Genomic DNA, 5,861 nt, shown 5'->3' with positions numbered 1-5,861 from the left:
CACAGATCAAGGCACAGCCTTTGAAGCGGAAATCTTCAAGGACTTCTGCAGCTTTTACCGATGAAGGAAGATGCGCACTACACCCTACCATGCTCAAACCAATGGTTATCAACCTGCTCAGGACTTTACCCCATATTCCAGATGTGGCCTTACAAGTGATTTATAGAGGGGTAACAATACGTTGGGATCACCGGATCTAATCTCCCTTTTTATACACCCTAAAATCTTGTTTGCTTTAGAATAAACAATAACATCATAAAGGTATAGCAGTACCGTTTCAAAGTTTCGGTGTCCCAAGCAGCATTCCATCAGCCTCTGGAAGGTTCCTGGCAAATTGCACAGCTCGAAGGGCATGCTTTTGAACTCGCAGAGACCCATCGGGGTGGCAAAGGCGGTCTTCTCCCGGTCTGCCTCAGCAACGGACACTTGCCAATAGCGACTAGTGAGATCAAGGGTAGAAAAATAATTTGCAGTTCTCAATGCAGCTAGCTATTCCTCAATACAGGGGAGTGGTGCTGTCCTTCTTCTTTAACAGGACCAACGGAGCTGCCCAGAGGCTACAACTGTCACGGATAACCCCAGCCTCCTTCATGTTGCTCAACATGTCCTTGGTACACTGGTAATGTGGAGGTAGTTTTGGCTTATATCTATCTTTGATGGGTGGGTGTGCACTTGTGGGGATGTAGTGTTTGACCCCTTTTATTCTTCAAAAGTCTAGCGGATGTTTGCTGAAGACTTGCTCGTATTCTTGCACTAGCCTGTAGACCCCCTTCTTGTGATGTGAAGGTGTGGAGTCAGTGCCTACGTGTAATTCCTTACACCACTCCTCTGGCTGACTTGGTGAGCTGTCACTGAATGGGTGGGCTGAAGCAATGGTGGATGCTGCTGTTTGGATAGCATGTGTATCTACTGAGAACAGCTTATCAATGGTGGCAAATCGGAGCAGCTTAATCTCTTGCTCTCCGCAGTTCAACACTCTCATGGGCACTCTTCCCTTCCATATTAATGAATAAAACTATGATGTAAATAGCATATAGATACCCCACAAATGCAGATAAAAGTAGGTTATGGGAAAAGGGGGAAGAGAGAAACAGGAAAATAGTGGAATAAAGTATACCTTCCAGGTGGGAGAGGAAATGGCAGCACAGCCAGTGGAGGTGAAGCAAGGGGAGCCTGCAACTAAAGAGTTGAGAGCGTTATCACATGGTGACTGAGCCTGATTGTAACGGGAGCATAGAGGTGCCGATCCTGTCTTACCTGCGTTGGTGTAGAAGTGGGTGTCCTGTGGTGGAGTCAGCTATGTGCAGTGGTGGCCGTGGGTTCTTTTATGTGCGACCGTAGTAATAGCTGCGCCCACTTCCTGTATGGGAGTGGAATGCAGTGAGGGTAATGGAACGCACGCCTGCGCATTTGTGTTTAACGTCGCGCATGTGCAGAACGGAGAAAAGGCTGCGCTCACTTCCTAATGAAAGGGAGTGAGACGCATCTGGGAAGGGAAGGGAAAAGATTAGGGTTTGGGGATGATGAAAGGGCTTTCTACGGGCAAGGATGGCAAAGGGTGGCAGTGACGGAAAGTCAGGCAGCCTGTCCTGTCCTGTCCTGTCCGTCCGTCTTTTTGTATCATGAATTGGAAAGACTGCAAGGGGGAGGGGAGGTGCTTGTGTCCAAAAGGAGGAGTTATTCAGATTCATTGCAGTGGGCGGCGGCTGCAAAAAGCACCATTCTTCTTGTTTTTGCTCTGCAAAACAGCCTTTTCAAGGGTTGGCTTGGTGACAAAATGTCTTCTGTAGGCGTGGGTTTGTCTCCCTCTCCCTAAGATGTGTCCGGTATAGGCCAGGGTGCCACTCAAGGCCGTAACCAATTCGGGTTATAGCTTCTCGGCCTTTTGGCTAAGATCAAGTGTAGTTTCGGAGGACGCTACCTTGGTCGGTACTGGAAGGTGCCTGGGATTGCACGTCTGCCGGCCTTGAGGAAGTGTGTGCGCCTTCTGGTGACACATAGCCCTCTTGTGCCTGGACGGTTCCCAGGCAACGGGAGGCGATCACCTTTGTTATTTTGAAGTCCTACTGATAAACAGAAAAAAAAAAAAATTAAATCTGTTCTTATCAGTTTAATATCTGATACGTCCCCTCTCTGGGGACCATATATTAAATGGATTTTTAGAACAAGGAGATGGAAAAAATCTTGCTCTGTCCACTGCACGCATTGACCTGGTATTGCAGTACCTCCAGGACCGGTGCACCCCTTCTTAACCCAGTTTCCAAAAGCAGAACTCAATTCACCTGATTCAAATGAGCCCCATTAGTGAATTGAAAGAAAGCAAAAACTTTATATGCACCTCAATTTGGCCAATTCACTTTTCACACTTTCACCCTTTTTTTTATCTTTCACACCTTTTACTTGCTTTATTGATGCAAAAAGCTGTGCCAAATAGCAAACTCATCTCCACTCAACTTGACCAACTCTGCTATGTCCCGTGCAGTATCTTATTCTCAGTCTTATCTAGATCATTTGCAATTGAATAGAATAGATCCCTTTTGGCTGCTTATGACTGTGTAAAATATGTAGTTTTACTGGGCTGGGATGAGAGAATCCATTGAAGCATGGTGTAGGGATTGTGGTTCCTGTGTGCTAAGAAGAGAGGCTGGCACCAGCCAGAAAGCCCCATTGCAGCCAATAATCACTTAATAACTTTTTCAACTTGTCATCATATGGGAGGCCCCGTTGTTGGTAGACGTGCACCTTCTCAGTGAATGGCCGGTGAAATGCAGGCAACTCGATCTCTTCGAGGTCATCATCCTCTGGCCCCTCTTCCGACAGGTGGGGCATCCGGGAGAGTGCATTGGCATTGACGTTGGTACGGCCGGCCCGGTACTTGATGGTGAAATCGTAGTTGGCTAACCTGGTCACCCACCGCTGCTCCAACGCGCCCAGCTTGGCCGTATCTAGATGGGTCAGCAGGTTATTGTCTGTGTACGCGGTGAACTTGGCTGCTGCCAGGTAATGGCGGAACCGCTCGGTGATAGCCCACACCAGTGCCAAGAGCTCAAGCTTGAAGGAGATGTAGTTCTCAGGGTTCCTCTCAGTCGGTCGGAGTTTTCGGCTAGCATAAGCTATTACCTTTTCCCTTCTGTCTTGGACCTGGGATAGAACAGCCCCCAAGCCCACATTGCTGGCGTCGGTGTAGAGGATGAATGGGCGGCTGCAGTCAGGGTACGCTAGGATTTCCTCTCCGGTCAGGGCTGTTCTCATCTGGCGGAAGGATTCCTCATGCTTTTCTTCCCACACCAATGGGGCTACTAGGGATCTACCACCCTTGGTCTGTCCTACGAGGAGGTCTTGCATGGGGGCAGCCATCTTTGTGTACCCCTTAATAGAGTTGAGCGCGGTTCGTGGTTCGTGGTTCTCCAGTTCGCGGCTCGAGTGATTTTGGGGCATGTTCTAGATCGAACTAGAACTCGAGCTTTTTGCAAAAGCTCGGTAGTTCTAGAAACGTTCGAGAACGGTTCTAGCAGCCAAAAAACAGCTAAATCATAGCTTGGTTTCTGCTGTAATAGTGTAAGTCACTCTGTGAATCAAACTATTATCACATTTCAGTGTATAGTGTGCGTGAACAGCGCCTTCAGATCACTGCTGTTTCTATAATGGCGATCGCCATTTTTTTTTTTTTTTTTTCTTGTCTTCCTTCCCTAAGCGCGCGCGTCTTGTGGGGCGGGCCAGCATGTCAGCCAATCCCAGACACACACACAGCTAAGTGGACTTTGAGCCAGAGAAGCAACGGCATGTGTGATAGGATCTGCATGTCACATGTCCCTGCATTATAAAACCGGACATTTTCTTCACGGACGCCATTATCTGCCTTCTGCGTCTTTGGTGTCAGACATCACTGTCGCAGCTCCGTCTTCCTGAGTCCTATAGCCGATACAGCTGTATGCGCTGCATACACAGCGTTAGACAGCTTAGGGAGAGCACTTTATAGCAGTCCTTTTAAGGGCTCCAACCGGCAGGGTCAGAGAGCCATAGGTGACAGGTCCTGCAAACAGCAACAGCGTCTGTGTAGCCCAGGTCAGGGATTTCCTACCTGCATTTCACCATTAGGAGGGAATAGAAAGGCAGGCTTCCATTCCTCTACCCAGAGCACCACAATCCTGCCACTGTACCCTCTTGTCCTCTGCACACTCCAACTGATAACTAAGCCATTATACTAGCAAACACTCAGTGTACCTAGTGGCATCCTATACGTGGCTATTGGACTTTGCTATAGTCCCACTAGTGCAAAGACATTTGCAGAGCGCGTCTGCCTGCATTGCACACTACAACTCATTCTAACCAAGCCATTATACTAGCAAACACTCAGTGTACCTAGTGGCATCCTATACGTGGCTATTGGACTTTGCTATAGTCCCACTAGTGCAAAGACATTTGCAGAGCGCGTCTGCCTGCATTGCACACTACAACTCATTCTAACCAAGCCATTATACTAGCAAACACTCAGTGTACCTAGTGGCATCCTATACGTGGCTATTGGACTTTGCTATAGTCCCACTAGTGCAAAGACATTTGCAGAGCGCGTCTGCCTGCATTGCACACTCCAACTCATTAAAACCAAGCCATTATACTAGCAAACACTCAGTGTACCTAGTGGCATCCTATACGTGGCTATTGGACTTTGCTATAGTCCCACTAGTGCAAAGACATTTGCATAGCGCGTCTGCCGGCATTGCACACTCAAACTCATTTTAACTAAGCCATTATACTAGCAAACACTCAGTGTACCTAGTGGCATCCTATACGTGGCTATTGGACTTTGCTATAGTCCCACTAGTGCAAAGACATTAGCAGAGCACATCTGCCTGCATTGCACACTACAACTCATTCTAACCAAGCCATTATACTAGCAAACACTCAGTGTACCTAGTGGCATCCTATACGTGGCTATTGGACTTTGCTATAGTCCCACTAGTGCAAAGACATTTGCATAGCGCGTCTGCCTGCATTGCACACTCAAACTCATTTTAACTAAGCCATTATACTAGCAAACACTCAGTGTACCTAGTGGCATCCTATACGTGGCTATTGGACTTTGCTATAGTCCCACTAGTGCAAAGACATTAGCAGAGCACATCTGCCTGCATTGCACACTACAACTCATTCTAACCAAGCCATTATACTAGCAAACACTCAGTGTACCTAGTGGCATCCTATACGTGGCTATTGGACTTTGCTATAGTCCCACTAGTGCAAAGACATTTGCAGAGCGCGTCTGCCTGCATTGCACACTCCAACTCATTAAAACCAAGCCATTATACTAGCAAACACTCAGTGTACCTAGTGGCATCCTATACGTGGCTATTGGACTTTGCTATAGTCCCACTAGTGCAAAGACATTTGCATAGCGCGTCTGCCTGCATTGCACACTCAAACTCATTTTAACTAAGCCATTATACTAGCAAACACTCAGTGTACCTAGTGGCATCCTATACGTGGCTATTGGACTTTGCTATAGTCCCACTAGTGCAAAGATATTAGCAGAGCACATCTGCCTGCATTGCACACTCCAACTTTTTTAAACTAAGCAATTTTACTAGCAAACACTCAGTGTACCTAGTGGCATCCTAAACGTGGCTATTGGACTTTGCTATAGTCCCACTAGTGCAAAGACATTTGCAGAGCACGTCTGCCTGCATTGCACACTACAACTCATTGTTACTAAGCCATTATACTAGCAAACACTCAGTGTACCTAGTTGTATCCTAAACGTGGCTATTGTACTTTTGTCTATTCACAGTATTGGAACGATATTTGCAGCACGTCTGCCTGCATTGCACACTCTAACTTTTTTAAACTCAGCCATTTATAGT

The 5,861-nt window shown here is 47.2% G+C and overlaps 1 pseudogene; it reads left to right on the top strand.

Annotated features, from left to right (window-relative positions):
• Positions 1 to 2,040: 2,040 nt before the first annotated feature.
• On the top strand, positions 2,041 to 2,247 carry LOC142264314 (U2 spliceosomal RNA; annotated as a pseudogene).
• The last annotated feature ends 3,614 nt before the right edge of the window (positions 2,248 to 5,861 follow it).

Source organism: Anomaloglossus baeobatrachus, unplaced genomic scaffold (assembly GCF_048569485.1).
Source record: "Anomaloglossus baeobatrachus isolate aAnoBae1 unplaced genomic scaffold, aAnoBae1.hap1 Scaffold_265, whole genome shotgun sequence".
In the NCBI taxonomy this organism is placed as follows: domain Eukaryota; kingdom Metazoa; phylum Chordata; class Amphibia; order Anura; family Aromobatidae; genus Anomaloglossus; species Anomaloglossus baeobatrachus.
The sequence above is the reverse complement of the archived record's forward strand: the minus strand, read 5'-3'. Positions and strand labels throughout refer to the sequence as shown.